General features: G+C 34.8%; 1 protein-coding gene across 2 annotated transcripts in view; it reads left to right on the top strand.

Moving 5' to 3' along the window:
* The first annotated feature begins 861 nt into the window (after positions 1-861).
* Positions 862-14920, top strand: part of LOC120626688 (zwei Ig domain protein zig-8-like) — a 194139-nt gene continuing 180080 nt past the window's right edge. For both annotated transcript variants that reach the window (XM_039894309.1, XM_039894318.1), the window contains exon 1: positions 862-1139. The gene's annotated coding sequence lies outside the window, so the exon portion shown is untranslated. The remainder of the gene's footprint in view (positions 1140-14920) is intronic.

Raw genomic sequence — 14920 nt, forward strand, 5'->3', positions numbered from 1 at the left:
AACTTTTGGTAAAAGTTTTTAAACAGTTTTCTGATACATAAACTTCTTTTATACTTTGTATAGTAATTAACAATATTAAATAAGCTAAAATAACAATAATTGTGGAACTTCTTTGATAAACTTTAATTAAAATCAAAATCGTTGTCGCATTACACTTCTGCATCTACACGATGACAACAGTCGTTGTTGTATAAAGTAACGCTTTATTTCATATAAAGATAATTCAACACAGCAGCGACACACTGCAATGAACATATATATATCTTCTTATTTTTCAGAAATTTCCCTCTCAATCCCAAATTATGAGACCTTGAAATTTCACTAACCAGTCTCGCTATAAAAATATCCAAGCGTCACCTCAGAAGTTTCACTTCAAAAAGCACAATACATTTTACGAATATAAAAACAGTAACTACGCAGCAAATTACAAAACAAAACAACGAAAGCTATGAACAAAAATTTACATAGGCTTGTAAGCGGACCCATCTCAAAGAAGGTCTCAGTCATCGATATAATAATAAAGGTTTTATAAATCTGTCGCTTGAAATCGGCATTTAAGTAGCGCGAAACACAATTTTATTTTTCGTACGTAGTTACACGGGCATGCGCGAAACGAAGCATTTTTCCCGGCACTGGTCACTACCACATACACAGCTGTAGGTGATCCGCAACCAACACAACCGTAATCTTGGACTATCAGAACAGCGCAGAATCGTCTGAAATCACTGGCACAACCATCTGAAATCACTCACACATCGATGGCTCATTTTCCGTGTAGACACTATACGGATACGGGGCGCGCACACTGCGAAAATCCTACCCTGGCTTTGCTGTATACGTTAGTCTATCGCAGATCGGCGCGGTAAGAGGGTGTGTTAGCAGCCCTCGCGCTAATTTGTATCGCCGAGTGGATCGAAATGTGAACTTCTGAAACATCGTTCATAATTTGAAAGTTCAGTGATAATTTTATTTTGATGTGTCAAAAATAAATATTACAAAGTTTATGGATATCCGAAGTTTGTGAACTTGTGGATTGATAAAACAAACTTTTACGAAGTTCGTGGGTGAAGTGAAGTGGTTTGTTTGATACAGTTCTAACATTGATTGAGACTTGCAACATTGATTGGGATTTTTACCAGGTAAGATTAGTATATAATAATATTTGTTTAATTACATGTGTGATTACTTGGGTGTTAATAAAATACACTATACAATATTTATAACACAGAACAACGTCATTATTTTACTAAACAAAATAATAGTATTTATATCCTCCTGATTAAATAAAACTAAACTGACTACACAACTAATAAAAATTTGCTTTTTTCTTCGTAATAAATATAAATAAATAATGTGGATTCGTATTTCATACGTTGTGTATTACAATATCTTACCGTTCAATAATGATAATTAAATTCAGTTCATTACACTTAGAAAAATATTACGTGTTTAATTTGTGTTCATGCATAACGTGATATCGTTTATGTTACTTTTTAATTTGTGGTACTAATTAAATACATAAGTAAATTAATTGAAAAAAAAAATTAAAATTTAATTATTGAACTATTCTAATTGAGATTTATACGACGATGCATGAATTTATTCACGTAGAAATGTTCCAGGTCCGCGTTGAATGTTTAAACTTGTGTTGGAATTCGAATTTTTGAATTATTAAAAGATTAATGAAAAATTAAAGTTTTTTTTTTTTTATTTAACTGCTTCAATGGAGACCTTAGGAGTGATCTACAACATGCCGTTTCTGTAAAGAATTATTGTGAATTTGGAAATTTTTTCTTACTCGAGGTTGTGGATGGTGTGACCTAGTAGTGACACAGATTGTAATAGTTGATTGCCCTTGTTAATAAACTTTCGTTTTTTAAAAAACTTAGCCAAATCTACAACTAAATCAGAATATCGCGCTTACGTATCATCAATGCCATGGCTAGCACGTAATCGGTCTTTGAGTAAGATTGTCTGGAGGCTTCGGCCGTGGCTAGTTACTTCCCTGGCGGCAAAGGCGTGCCGTCAAGCGATTTAGCGTTCTGGTAGGATGACGCGCAGAAACCAACTAAGGGTATGGTTATAACCGTCATAACATAACAGATTAGCCCTCTACCGTGTCAGACTGCATCTTCATCTAACATCAGCTAAGATTGTAAGGGGCTTATTTCTAATTCCTAGTTATGACTTTATTACAGTACCAATATTTGTTCACTTTTATTGCTTGGAAACTTTTTAATTTACTATGGACCTTTAAGTAAAGCTCTGAATGACTTTACGGGCAATGGAAAAGGGTATTTTCAGGGTATCGTTACGTGATCAAATGAGCAGATCGCTAGATGGACGAAAGGTTCATATCTAGCTCAGCGAGTCGCGAAGCTGAAGTGGCAATAGGCAAAGTAGCTATCTCAGAAGACAAAGTCCCATAATAATTTGTGTTGGAAAAGAGATCATGCACCAGAAAATGAAGGAAGGAAAAACTGGATCTAGTTGCGGAAGATATTAGAACATAAAGATACACAGGACTTGATGATCGCAAGCGGCTTAACAAAGTTGGATTTTTGACAACCCTGGCGCAGTTATGAGCATAGCGGTCTTGATGTAGAGGTCCCGGTTTTCATTTCCGGCAAGTGCTATCTGAAATTTATAATTTCCGACTTTGTTCTGGTCTGGTCTGATGGGACCTTTGGCCGTGGTTAGTTACAACCCTACCGATAAAGACGTGCCGCCAAGCGATTTCTCGATGCGGTGCGATGCCGCGTAGAGACCGTGTGGAGTTCCATATCCCAAACTAGTTAGCCCAATACCATCTTAGACTGCATCATCACTAACGCCTAATAGAATTGCAGTCAAGGGCTAACCAGTAGGGATAAAAATAAATTAAAATCCAATGTTGTATTTTGCCCATTGTTTGTTATGATGATGCTTTGAGCAAACACATGTGCCCAGTGAATAATGAATTAATCAAAATAAATAAATTGTATTACGGCGATACACACATCGCCAGCCTCAACGTAAGCTTAGCTTGTTTTATGCGTACTAAGATAACTGATAAATAATTTTTATATATAATATACATAAATACAACACTACTTAATAAACAGATTTACAGATTTTACATATTTTAATAGAAAATAGCATGCATGTAATGTATTATAAATATAATAAGTCATGAGTTTAAGATGTATGACAATGTTTTACAATATCTATTGGCTATCAAAGAAATTATTATAGCATAACTATCAACTTAATTTTACGGGATTATTTGAAACATTCCACATCAAAAAAGATAGCTAATTTTCCGCCTATAGATGGTAAAACCTTTCAATCTGCTCTGTAGTCAGTCTACGGACGGTCCAAAAATGACTTCGATAATTGGGTTTCTCTGAAAGTAACCTTTAAGTCTTTCTCAATATTTTTGTGAAAAAACTTTTTCCTTTTTCAGCGAAGGGAAAAGATACATTTCTTTCCTTATTGGTGTTACGATCTTAACACTTTGTTTTCCCTTTTATAAAATTGGTAGATTTATAAGCGACTTGTAGGGGGAAGGTTAATAACTAGACGCGTATATTTTGTTTTATTTAAAAATGCCTAATTAGTTAACGTCACATAACGTCGGGATAGTTAAAATGCCTTTTTTTGTCACATTTCAAATGACAGCACCTTTCAAATGTAGCGTAAAAAACACTGCGTTTACCATTCCTAAGTTATGCCACGTTTATTGATAAGACTAGTGAATATAAGTCAAATCTGACCCACGTTAACGATTCTTTTTTAATATTCTAATTCAAAATTCATTTATTTTAAAACGCTTTTGAAACGTTAAGTCAGAAAGCTTTGTAATGACTCTACCACCGGTTTAGAAGGCAGATTCTACTGAGGCGAAGCTGGTAAAAAACTCAGCAGTAGCTCTTTTCCAATATCGGTGTTTTTGTAGGAATGGTGGATGGATACCTTGTTAATTTTATATTTTATCTAAAGATCTTCGCAGATATAAAATGGAATGACATAAAATCAGTAATAACAGTTGTTTTTGACTCATCAAAAAAAGTCATAAACAGTAGGTTGAAAATTAAGCTCAATTCGCTATATTTCCTGCCACTTTTTCAAAAATGGCATCCATTTTATCCGTAATAGGGCGACCAGAGCGAGGTGCATCTTTGACATTAAAATTTCTGGATTGAAATCGCTTAAACCAAATTTGTGCTACTCTCACAGACTCTGCACTAGGTCCATAAATCGTATATAGTCGTATATATTTGTAGTTTTAATAATAAACCGATTGCAATGAAACTTTATAGATACAGCTGTTACTTTTCCTCTCGAATCCTATGGAATTGAAACTTACGCGGGTGAAACTGTAGCTACCTAGTAGGTATATTATATGCGAATGTTGCTGCAAGAAAGAAGAATAAAATCAACAAACTAGCTGTCGCATTTATATTAATAAATTTGCCGGGATATTCGCGGTGTAAACCAATCACGTGCCATTCCATTAACATAGATTCAACAGTACTAAATTTTATCTACAACCTTCCAGTCATTTCAGTATGGCCGTCTCATAATACGTATTAGATATAACCCAAAGGAATTGTGAACTTTCCTGTAGTAAAAAGTAGACTCCATAGAAGAAAAATAACACATCGATTATTTTCTACACTGATTGTTTTATGAGTGTAGAAAATAATATTAAAAGCATCGGTCAACAAGGAGTCATATTCTGTTTTTGATAAATTTTAATAAAAATGGAAGGCTGTAAAGCTAAACGTGGACACTATGGGTGTTATAAGACCCATAGTGTCCAAGTATGTATTTTCTACACTCATAAAACAATCAGTGTAGAAAATAATATTAATTACGTATTCATAAGTTATTTTTATAAGAATCTCTGATTAATGGTATGCAATAAAACAGAAATCTCGTAAGAAAATACATTATTCAAAGCTACCGCAAGAGTAAAGCTTGTTACGTTTGTAAAGATAGATTTAACAGAGAAGAAAAATGGGCGAGGGAATAAATATTCGACTCACCTTTGTACAGATAGGGGACAGCCGGAATGATCCAAGATATTCAAGCAAAAAATTCTGTTAAAGCTTATTTAGTAGTCAAAGGAAATGAATAATAAAATAGTGTTTTGATTATCGGTCCAGTAACAATTGGAGGCGAATTATTGTACAACTATCTATACCGAACGGTTTCTCTTTCGTCAAGTTGGAGTGAAGCGTGATAAATATTACACCTAATATGTTTTTCTGTGGAAGCAGTGATAGGGCTCCATGTCCATAGTACCAAGTATGATCTCTGGAACGCTCCTGTATCTTTGAAAGAAAGAAAATACATTTATTCATTTTATTGCATAAAACGCACATATACACACATAGATATGTGCGTTTTATGCAATAAAAATATTACTTGCTTTAACGGTGAATAAATTAATTACAAGGAAACTTGCATGCCTGAAAGTTATCTATAATGTTTTCAAAGGCGTGTGAAGTTCACCAATGCAAATTTGGCTTGAGCCGTGGACTACGGCCTAAACCCTTCTCATTCTGAAATTTCATGTAGTGGGCCGGTAATGGGATGAAGATGATGATGATTGCTTCATTATATTATATAAAACTTAATTAAATTTTAAATATGAATTATATATATACATAAAGAAATAAATAAATATACTACGACAATACACACACCGCCATCTAGCCCCAAAGTAAGCGTAGCTTTTGTTATGGTTACTAAGATGACTGATTAATAGTTTTATGAATAATATACATAAATACTAATAAAATACAGATAAACATCCAGACACTGAAAAACAATCATGTTCATTACAGAAACATTTGGCCGCCAAATTGTATACGTTGTTTTGTTATACTTTTCTTTTTGTTCTATGTGGTGTACAATAAAAGTATATTCATTCATTCATTCAAACATTTTCCAGTTGTGGGAATCGAACCCACGACCTTGGACTCAGAAAACAGGGTCGCTGCCCACTGCGCCAACCTGCCATCATTTTAAATGTAATAAACTGTTTGTTGAAAAATCCGTGTTAAAAACCTGTATTATCAAAATTATTCGTTAGCTAAACCGTGGAAGCAAAAATGAAAAAAATTTCGTACGTACACACGTATGCTTCCTGAAAATACTTAGGATTATCCCGGAAAAGCTGCTTCTTGAGAAACCCGCAGGATTTCAAATGTCATTTGTTACCTTTTTGGCGCTTAACTTATATTTGTGAAATGTTGCAAAGAAATAGTTTGCATTCTGGAGACAGACATTTTCTCTCACCACAAATACCCAAAATATAAATTAATAAAACATAAATAATGCAAAAGCCACAAAGCGTCCTAAAGCATGATTTTTTTTAACATTCACGTGTCTTTGCTTTGGTATTGAAATGGGGATGAATTGTAAAAGTTCCCACATATATTGTTAAGGTCAGTCCTTTAAATACCTTTAAATATTTTTTTCTTTATTTGGACTCTCATAGGCAGGATACTTTTAGGAATCCGAACTTTATAGTGGAAAAATCACTATATCACTCAAGCGGCAATTGCCTTAAGCATGAAGGTGAAATTTATACTGAATACTAAAGTCGATGGTCTTATATTTTAAGATAATTAAGTTTAAACGTAAGATGAAACGTATGACAGATGTACTTAAGACTGAATGTAGAAGCCCGACAACATTGAAGTATTTTATGTCTTGCTTTGGCTACCAAGCTACTGACACAACGATTTATCATCCTTGTACGATGCCGCACAGGAACCCTAAGAGGCAAGCCCGCTTTCATCTAAGAATATATCAAAATTTACCACTAGATGAGACTGTAGTAGTGTGGCTTCCTTGTAGTGTTATAAAAAATACTTCTTTGATTTCTTCTTCTTGCCTTCTTGAGTCATCGGTCACCTCAAATAAGGGTAGCCCAACCGCAATAGCTTGGTGTGTAGCCTCGTGCAGCTTCTTACTCGGCCTGGTTGTCGGGCACGCGGGGCATTCGGCCATGCGCGCGATTGTCTGTTTCGGATTGCGGCAGATACATTCCGTGTCCCGAGATGAAACCCCATTTTGCAAGATTTAACTTGGACCTATCCACCCCTGTTCGAGACGGTTGACCGATTTCCAAATAGGCCTGAATTTGTATCTCTCGGCTAGTCTCTCCTTGGCGCTGAGGTTCGGACTTGACGTGTCAACCCTTTAACGTTGTTAGCATAATATTTTCACTTGTTATTTATTTAATAATGATATGATGCATAGTAATGTTAGAATAAATTGTTTCTATACAAAGTTGAAATTGAAGGAGAAAATTTTCAAACCATCAATATATACTAGTAAATGGTTACAAAACCAGTAGTTACCTATAAACCGACCTTATAGAACTTATGGTTTGTAAACTACATCCAGAGCTCGTAGTGTTAACTGTCAAGTTAACAAACTAAACTTTAAAGTTAAGTAATTCTGTGAAAGTATGGATTTGACAAATTTTGACTTTTGTTATAATGCTCGTATATAAAATAACTTTATACATAGTGGATGTGATGTTAGTGTATCAAAGTAGTTAGACTAGTACAGTACATATACAGTAAACCCGCATTTAACAATTTTGGAACAGAAATTATTACTTATCCAAAGTTTACCAATTTATTAAGATGGGTTCTCCCATGGTATAACTTACAAGTTAGCAGATTGAACTTCGGAGTAACGTAAATCTGAAAAAATTTTATGGCGTTGTTAAATGTGGCGTAACGTATGTTCACTTAAAAATTTACACACAAGCTACTGTGATCTATATTGTCAATAAAGATGATAATTTGGGTCCTACATTTTTATATTTATTTATGCTTTGAACTGTGATAAAGTGTTTCAATTGTATTTCATTAATATAAATTTATTAAAACTAGTTTATCTCCAGCTAAAAGTAATTGAATAAATGAATTAATTTGCTTTGATTCTATACACTTTCTAAGTACCTAGGATAAAAGCGTAGCGAATTTCAGCAGTATATTAGATTTCTCGTATTCTTCGAGTTTTCATTTCGGTTGGTTCCTAGTATTTCTTACAACTACGTGTAAATATTTAATTTGTTTTACTACTTTGAATAGTCATTAAGACAAATTTTAATTAAACACGCCATCGTTTGTGCTACCGATATTGCAAATTCAATGAATCAGATCAAAGACTAAAACTAGTGTGCTTAATAAAAGCGTGACACAATATTCTTGAGTAAAAAAAGAAGAAAGAATATTGCAAAGCAATTTCCACTAGGTTTCTCACATACTTAATTGCACAGAAAAGTGCAATGTTTTCAAGTTATAAGCTTGTATAAAGGCTAATGCGAAGAGGAAATTCTCCGAGAGGGTTCGGAATAATATCTTGTGGATGCTCAGAGATTGACTGACTTTGTGATTAAGAAGTGATTACATCCTTAAAGGGAAGTGTTCTTATTCTACAAAAAAAAAAAACGTTTCAAAACGGGGGTTGACGTCTGGCAGACGGTTGGTTGTAAAGAATATGCCAAAACCTACGAGTCAAGTTTTAAGAAGTTCAAGTTCAAGAAGATATGTTGGGATGACCCACTATAACATGGCATAGGAACAAAAGAAAATATATTATGTATATTTGTATGTATGTATGTATGTATGTATGTATGTATGTATGTATGTGACGGAATATGAAGGGTGAACGAGCAGCAGAGACCTCTGTGTTACTACTGCCATATACTGCGTTGGGGGTGATTACGGGCAAAAGCTCCGTTTGGTAAGAGATCTGTGGTCCAGCTGCAGTGTACTGTTATAGGCTATTGATGTATGTAAATAAAATTTAATAATTTTTTTGTTTTACCATAGCCTCCGAGATATCGTTAGAGACAAATACGAAGTGACGCCGTGACATCGACTGTAAATTGTTCGATTCAATATATGCCGGTTCTATGGCGCCATTTTCTAATTTAAACTGGTGAGAAGCACTGGTGTTTTTTTAATAGAACTTGATCATATGCATATTGGACTAGTCGTAATAAGTTATCTCAAACTTAACATTTACGCATAGGGCCAATGTACATAATCTCAGAAATAAATACAAAATAAATATTTGGCGGCCAAGAACTAAGACCTATGGTAATAAAAACATTTTGTGTGAGGGTGCTCATTTATACAATAAATTACCAATCTCAATAAAAGAATGCAATAACATTAACATTTTAAAAGGCTAAAGGATTATATCTTAGAAAATATTGATAAGCTAGTCATTCACTATTCTAAAATTCGTAATTTGTAACTTCACCATAGAAATACTGTTAGACATAATATAATGTGTGCATGCGTTCTGTGTAGATTTTAAGAATTAATTGTAAACCTCTTTTAAGTGAACAGTATGTTCTTTTTGAGAAATAAATATCTTTAAACCGATCTCACCCAGTCCTGATAACCTGATAAACAGATAATATCCGAACGCGATAAATTGTATTAATTTATTAAGTTTACCTTAGCTTTCCCAAATAAATAGGTGTAATTTGCAGTTACATCACCTAAGATGTAAGATATCGCTGGGCCCTTTGTGTACCGATGTTTTGAGATGATTTATCACCACAACCCTTCGTTAGGTAAAACTAAGGTCTTAAATAGCGCTGGGCGTAATAGGTCTGCTTGGTTAATTGAATAATGACTTTTAGCTATACAATATGGGATAATGTAAACTTATGTGCCTCGGTGCTGAAAATCAACGTAATTAAATTAGCTTACTCCGCTACGTTTCATAAGTATTAAGTTTGAGGTAAACTGATATAAATATATTAATATTTAGCAGAACCTTGAAGAATTAATGAATGAATGAATGCATGAATGAATGAATGAATGAATATACTTTTATTGCACACCACAAAAAGCATCTACGTAAAAAAGAACTGTACTGAAAAGTATTGACGACGAATTTAAAATTAGAAGGTATTCTTTACCTTGAATTATTATTATCAAGAAATCCTAAGTGATATTAAAAATTGGAATGTAAGTATTTTGTATGTTAACCAGTTGGACGAACTTGAAGGCAAATTTAAAAATAATACGAAAGGACAGACCGAATTGTTTAACAAAAACGACACTAAGACGAAGTTGCCAGCAAAAAGCTAAAACCGTTACAATTGTGTTATAGATTCATAATAATTAGTTATATAGGTGCTGTCAGCTAGCAAACGTAAAGCCCTCCATTTTAAGCTTGCGATGCGATCCAACACGTAGATGCTTCGTGATGTAATCAAACTGTGAGCTAAATACAACAACGAGTTCATAACCTTCGATACGTCAGTACGTACCTCAGGAATTGTAACAAAGTAAATTTCCCAAATCCTTCTAATGTATCTACTGGCAAGGATAAGATTTACTTTTATCCCCTTTGCCAGTACATAATGCCATATCTACCTGCCATAGTTGATTTTATATATATTTTACGACATTACGACAACGCACACATCGCCATCTAGCCCCAAAGTATGCGTAGCTTGTGTTATGGGTGCTGACTGATGAATATTTTTATGAACAATATACATAAATACTTAGAATAAGCATATAATTCATGCTCATCACGCAAACATTTTGGGAACAGTTGTGGGAATCGAACCCACCCCCTTGGACTCAGAAAGCAGGGTCGCTGCAAACTGCGCCATTCGGAAAAGGTATTAAACGTTTATGAGGATTAAAACGTTTATTTTGTCATGTATGCTGTGTGGGGACGGCAGATCAGAATACAGTTGTCACCACCCGACCTCTTCCCGCGGGTGTCGTACGAGGTGACTAAGGGAATATAACGGAGAACGGAAAGCAACTTCCTCTGCTACTACCATCTACTGCGATCACCAAATCGTCTGCCCAGCGCGGTGATGATGATGATGGTGATGGGCAAACCCTCTCGTTGGCAGAGGCCTTTAGCCCAATAGTTACTTGTTATAAGCTTTTGATAAATGTGAGGATATTATTTCCACCCATGTGCTCATGCTCGAAGATTAGATAAAATGTCTGTGGAAGAAGCTATACATTTGTCATTTCCCCGTGCAGGAATTGCCCATGCTAGCCGTGTGATGAGTAGAATTATTAACAGGCCAGTTTCAGGTGTCCATAGATAAATAAATCTATATATATACAAGAGAAAGTGTGTGGGTATGTTCCGTATAGGCTCCGAAACGGCTGGACTGATTTCAATGAAACTTTCAGGGAATCTCCAGATTGACCTGGCGAGTAATCCTGTAAAGTTTGGAGACCATCGGAGCACTCCTATTTTTGAACTGTCAAATACAGCTTTTATTTACTATGACGATATTCTATTGTTGGGTGTACATGGGTGTAGATAATGATCTTCACCCGCTCGAGAGAGAATAGAAGAGAATGAATATGGAGAGAAATAAATGATTTAATATACTATGAGACTTACATTAAAAATGTAATGATGTAAGATTATTGCTTAAATAAAATAAAGCAAAATCTAGCCCGGCAAAGCGGGCTGGGTACGCTAGTAATAAATAAATATACTATGACAATACACACCTCGCTATCTAGCCCCAAATTAATCGCAGCTTGTGTTATGGGTACTAAGCTAACTGATGAATAATTTTATGATTAATTTACATAAAGAGGTACTTATAATATATAGATAAACACCCAGACACTGATGTTCATCACACAAACATTGTCCAGTTGTGGGAATCGAACTCATGGCTTTGGATTCAGAAAGCAGGGTCGCTGCCCACTGCGCCAATCGGCCGTCCAAGATACCACTTATGTGAAATAAAAAATGCTTGATAATATAAACCTCTAATGCAATACGTCTAGCTTTCTAACCAAATGTTGATTATCGTAAAGTTGTATCTCTCGAATGAAAATTTTGCCGAAGCCAAAGATTGGACCATTGCGCGATATTTAACGAGAGAGAGAGTCTTTAACCACAAAATGTAACATTTGATATTACGCCATTTCCGCCAATGAACAGGAAAGATCAAGTACAAAATTAAAAAGTAAAAAAAATACAAGCATACCTGTTTGTGAATTAAATAGTAAAGCTCATGATGAATACCCACAGATACAACTAGGCGATAAGTTACGATTTATTAGTCTTACCTTAAATTATTAATAGCTGTAATTTACAGTTACAAGGCTGTCTTATGCGTTAGATACTGCCAGTCCCTTTGTGTAACGTTGCTCCAGATGATTTGTTGATACAACCCTGCCTGGTAATAAACGTACGCTTAAATTCGTAAACAGTTATAGGCTTTACTGCTTTACCAATTAAGTTGATAATAGCCTACCTAAATATGCCTCGTCAGCGTACGTATGGAGTGTTACGAGTGTGTACTTATGAGTTCATGTTGGAGAGCAATCCACATCGATCGCTTCAAAACTTTTTTCTTGAAATGTAATAAAATCGCTTATGTGCGGTTAGCGTAAAATTTTATCACACTTCACGCTAATACGTTATGAATATACGTAGCAGATATGTGCGTAGTAGTCTAGTGGTTAAGGTATCGGCTTCCCTTTCAGACCGAGTGGGATTTCCGGCACGGACCTCTAACTTTTTAGAATTATTTGTAATGTGTTCAAAAACAAATCACTTGTTTAAACGGAAACATCGTGAGGAAATCTTCGTCCCTGAAGAGTTCCCTATAATGTTTAAAAGGCGCGTGAAGTCTTCTATTCCATACTTGACCAGCGTGGTTGAATACGGGCTAACCCCTTCTCATTCTGAGAGGAGATTGGTGCCCTGTTGTAGACTTGTTATAGGTTTATATATAATGATGATGATGGTGACAGACGTGTGGATAGGGTACTCTATCAAGCATAAACGGTAGTATTGGATTCCAGATTAACCATGTCCTGGATAAAACACATTTATAAAATGTGTAAAAATTCATCTTATACAGCGAGGTTACTATACATTTGATGAATTTCCCAATGAAAAGGTAGATTGGAAGCAGCCAGTTTCACTCGCATCTCCCGCAAGATAGAAAATTTGATGTTAGAAAAGAACAACTACTTAGTTTCTTAACGGCTCTTCTCGGTAGAATCTGCTTTCTGAACCGGTGTCTACAGACCTACTTGAATTTTCAAGTGCTTGAAATAAATGAGATTTGAATGTTGAATTTAAGAAATAAACCTTTTGCTCTTAGAAATTAATAGGAGTCCCACGGAATTAAATAAAACTTTATTTACTCAATAGCTAATAGCTAATAATTTCAGGACCTTACAAAAGAGCCGACCAAATAGAGTCAGGTTAGATAAAAGCTCAATAAATATTGTGTATGTTTAGTACATTGGGTGATAGTTTACAAAAAAGTAAAAAAAGTACTTCGCCTAAAGAAATACAGGACAAAGTCTGGCCCGCTGCCAACATTTATATGACATTTTATTATTTCACAGAGGGATATTTTCTTGACGTTACAAGTGACGAGTAAAGGAGGTATTTTTATGAAGATTGAAGAGAGACCGTTCTGTGCAAATAAAGGTTTCGTATCAAATTCTCCGCCGATAAATAGCTGTTCGTATTACTTATAAAAAAATGTTAGCGTGAGACTTAAATTAAGCATAACATTTACTTCATATACATTTTTAGGTATTGAACACATGCATTTCAGTGAAATATAAATCTTTTGTAAAAAGTTACTTCTAAGTACACCCACAAGTAAATAAATTAATTTCTAATCGTATTTTGAACTAGATTTTGCATAGCTTAGTTTTAAAATTAGTTTTTTTGTAACTTTTGTAGTAAATTTTTTTAGGATATTTTAGTACAAAAATTATTTCCAAAAAATTCAGACTTTCTTAAACAACTAAGAAGCAAAAAATATACTTCATTAATAACTACAATATTTTGAAGTTGAATATATTATTTCTTGCTTTTTTGTTGTTCACGAAGAAGTTTTTTGTGGGTAGGTTTGCAGTTGTGTGAGGTCAAATGCTCATAACCTTTTACAAAAAAATGGTTTTCCAGAGGCAGGATCGTTAATGGTTGAGGAGTTCTCCCGGCACTTCACCATCAGGTCCTGTATTGTGAGGAGGATAAATCGCTTATCAACCATATACCATAATCGGAGTGCAACCCGGTTAACCCACCCACCCATAATGTTTGGAGAGTTCACTCGATTTATCTAAGATTCATTCAAAAGATCTACCTCTGAGGTACAAAAAAACCAATAAAAAAAATTAAAATTGGTTTATAATTGTCGAATTTATCGTGTAGAAAATATCACATCAACCCATTACCGGCCCACCAACAAAGCACGGGTCTCCTCCTCCTACAGTGAGGAGTGTAGGAGTTAAGGCCGTAGTCCACTAGGCTGGCCCAGTGCGGATTGGTGGACTCCACACACCTTTGCGAACATTACGTAGAACTCTGAGGCATTCAGGTTTCCTTACGATGTTTTCCTTCACTATTGAAGCAAGTGATATTTTAATTACTTAAAACCCATTAAACTTAGAAAAGTTAGAGGTGCGAGCTGGAATTCAAACTCGGCCCCCCGGAAGTGAAGTCAAGCTCCTACCCAATGCGCTCTCACCGCTTCAACAATAATAAATATTCAAAAAGAAAAAAAAAAACATATAGTTGATTTGAGAAATTCTTCCTTTTTAAAGTTGGTTGGTTGGTTGGTAATTTTTTTTACATTAATTGAAATCCACAATAATAACAATTTGTGCCAAGCAATTATAATGATTCGTATACTTGCGCTAAGTAAAAACACACATTTAAAGTCTACGATATCATAATGGGGACTATTCGTAAACTTATTCTGCAGTGAATCGATCACTATAGAAACAAATGTCATCGCACTCAGACGGTTTAGTAAGTATCGGCCAAAGCTTCGTTGGATGGATGGGGTTAATCAAGACGCACAACGTATTGATTTACGAATCAACTATACTACGAGTATGTCTAAGCAACAATT

This window comes from Pararge aegeria, chromosome 1, assembly GCF_905163445.1.
Source record: "Pararge aegeria chromosome 1, ilParAegt1.1, whole genome shotgun sequence".
Lineage (NCBI taxonomy): Eukaryota > Metazoa > Arthropoda > Insecta > Lepidoptera > Nymphalidae > Pararge > Pararge aegeria.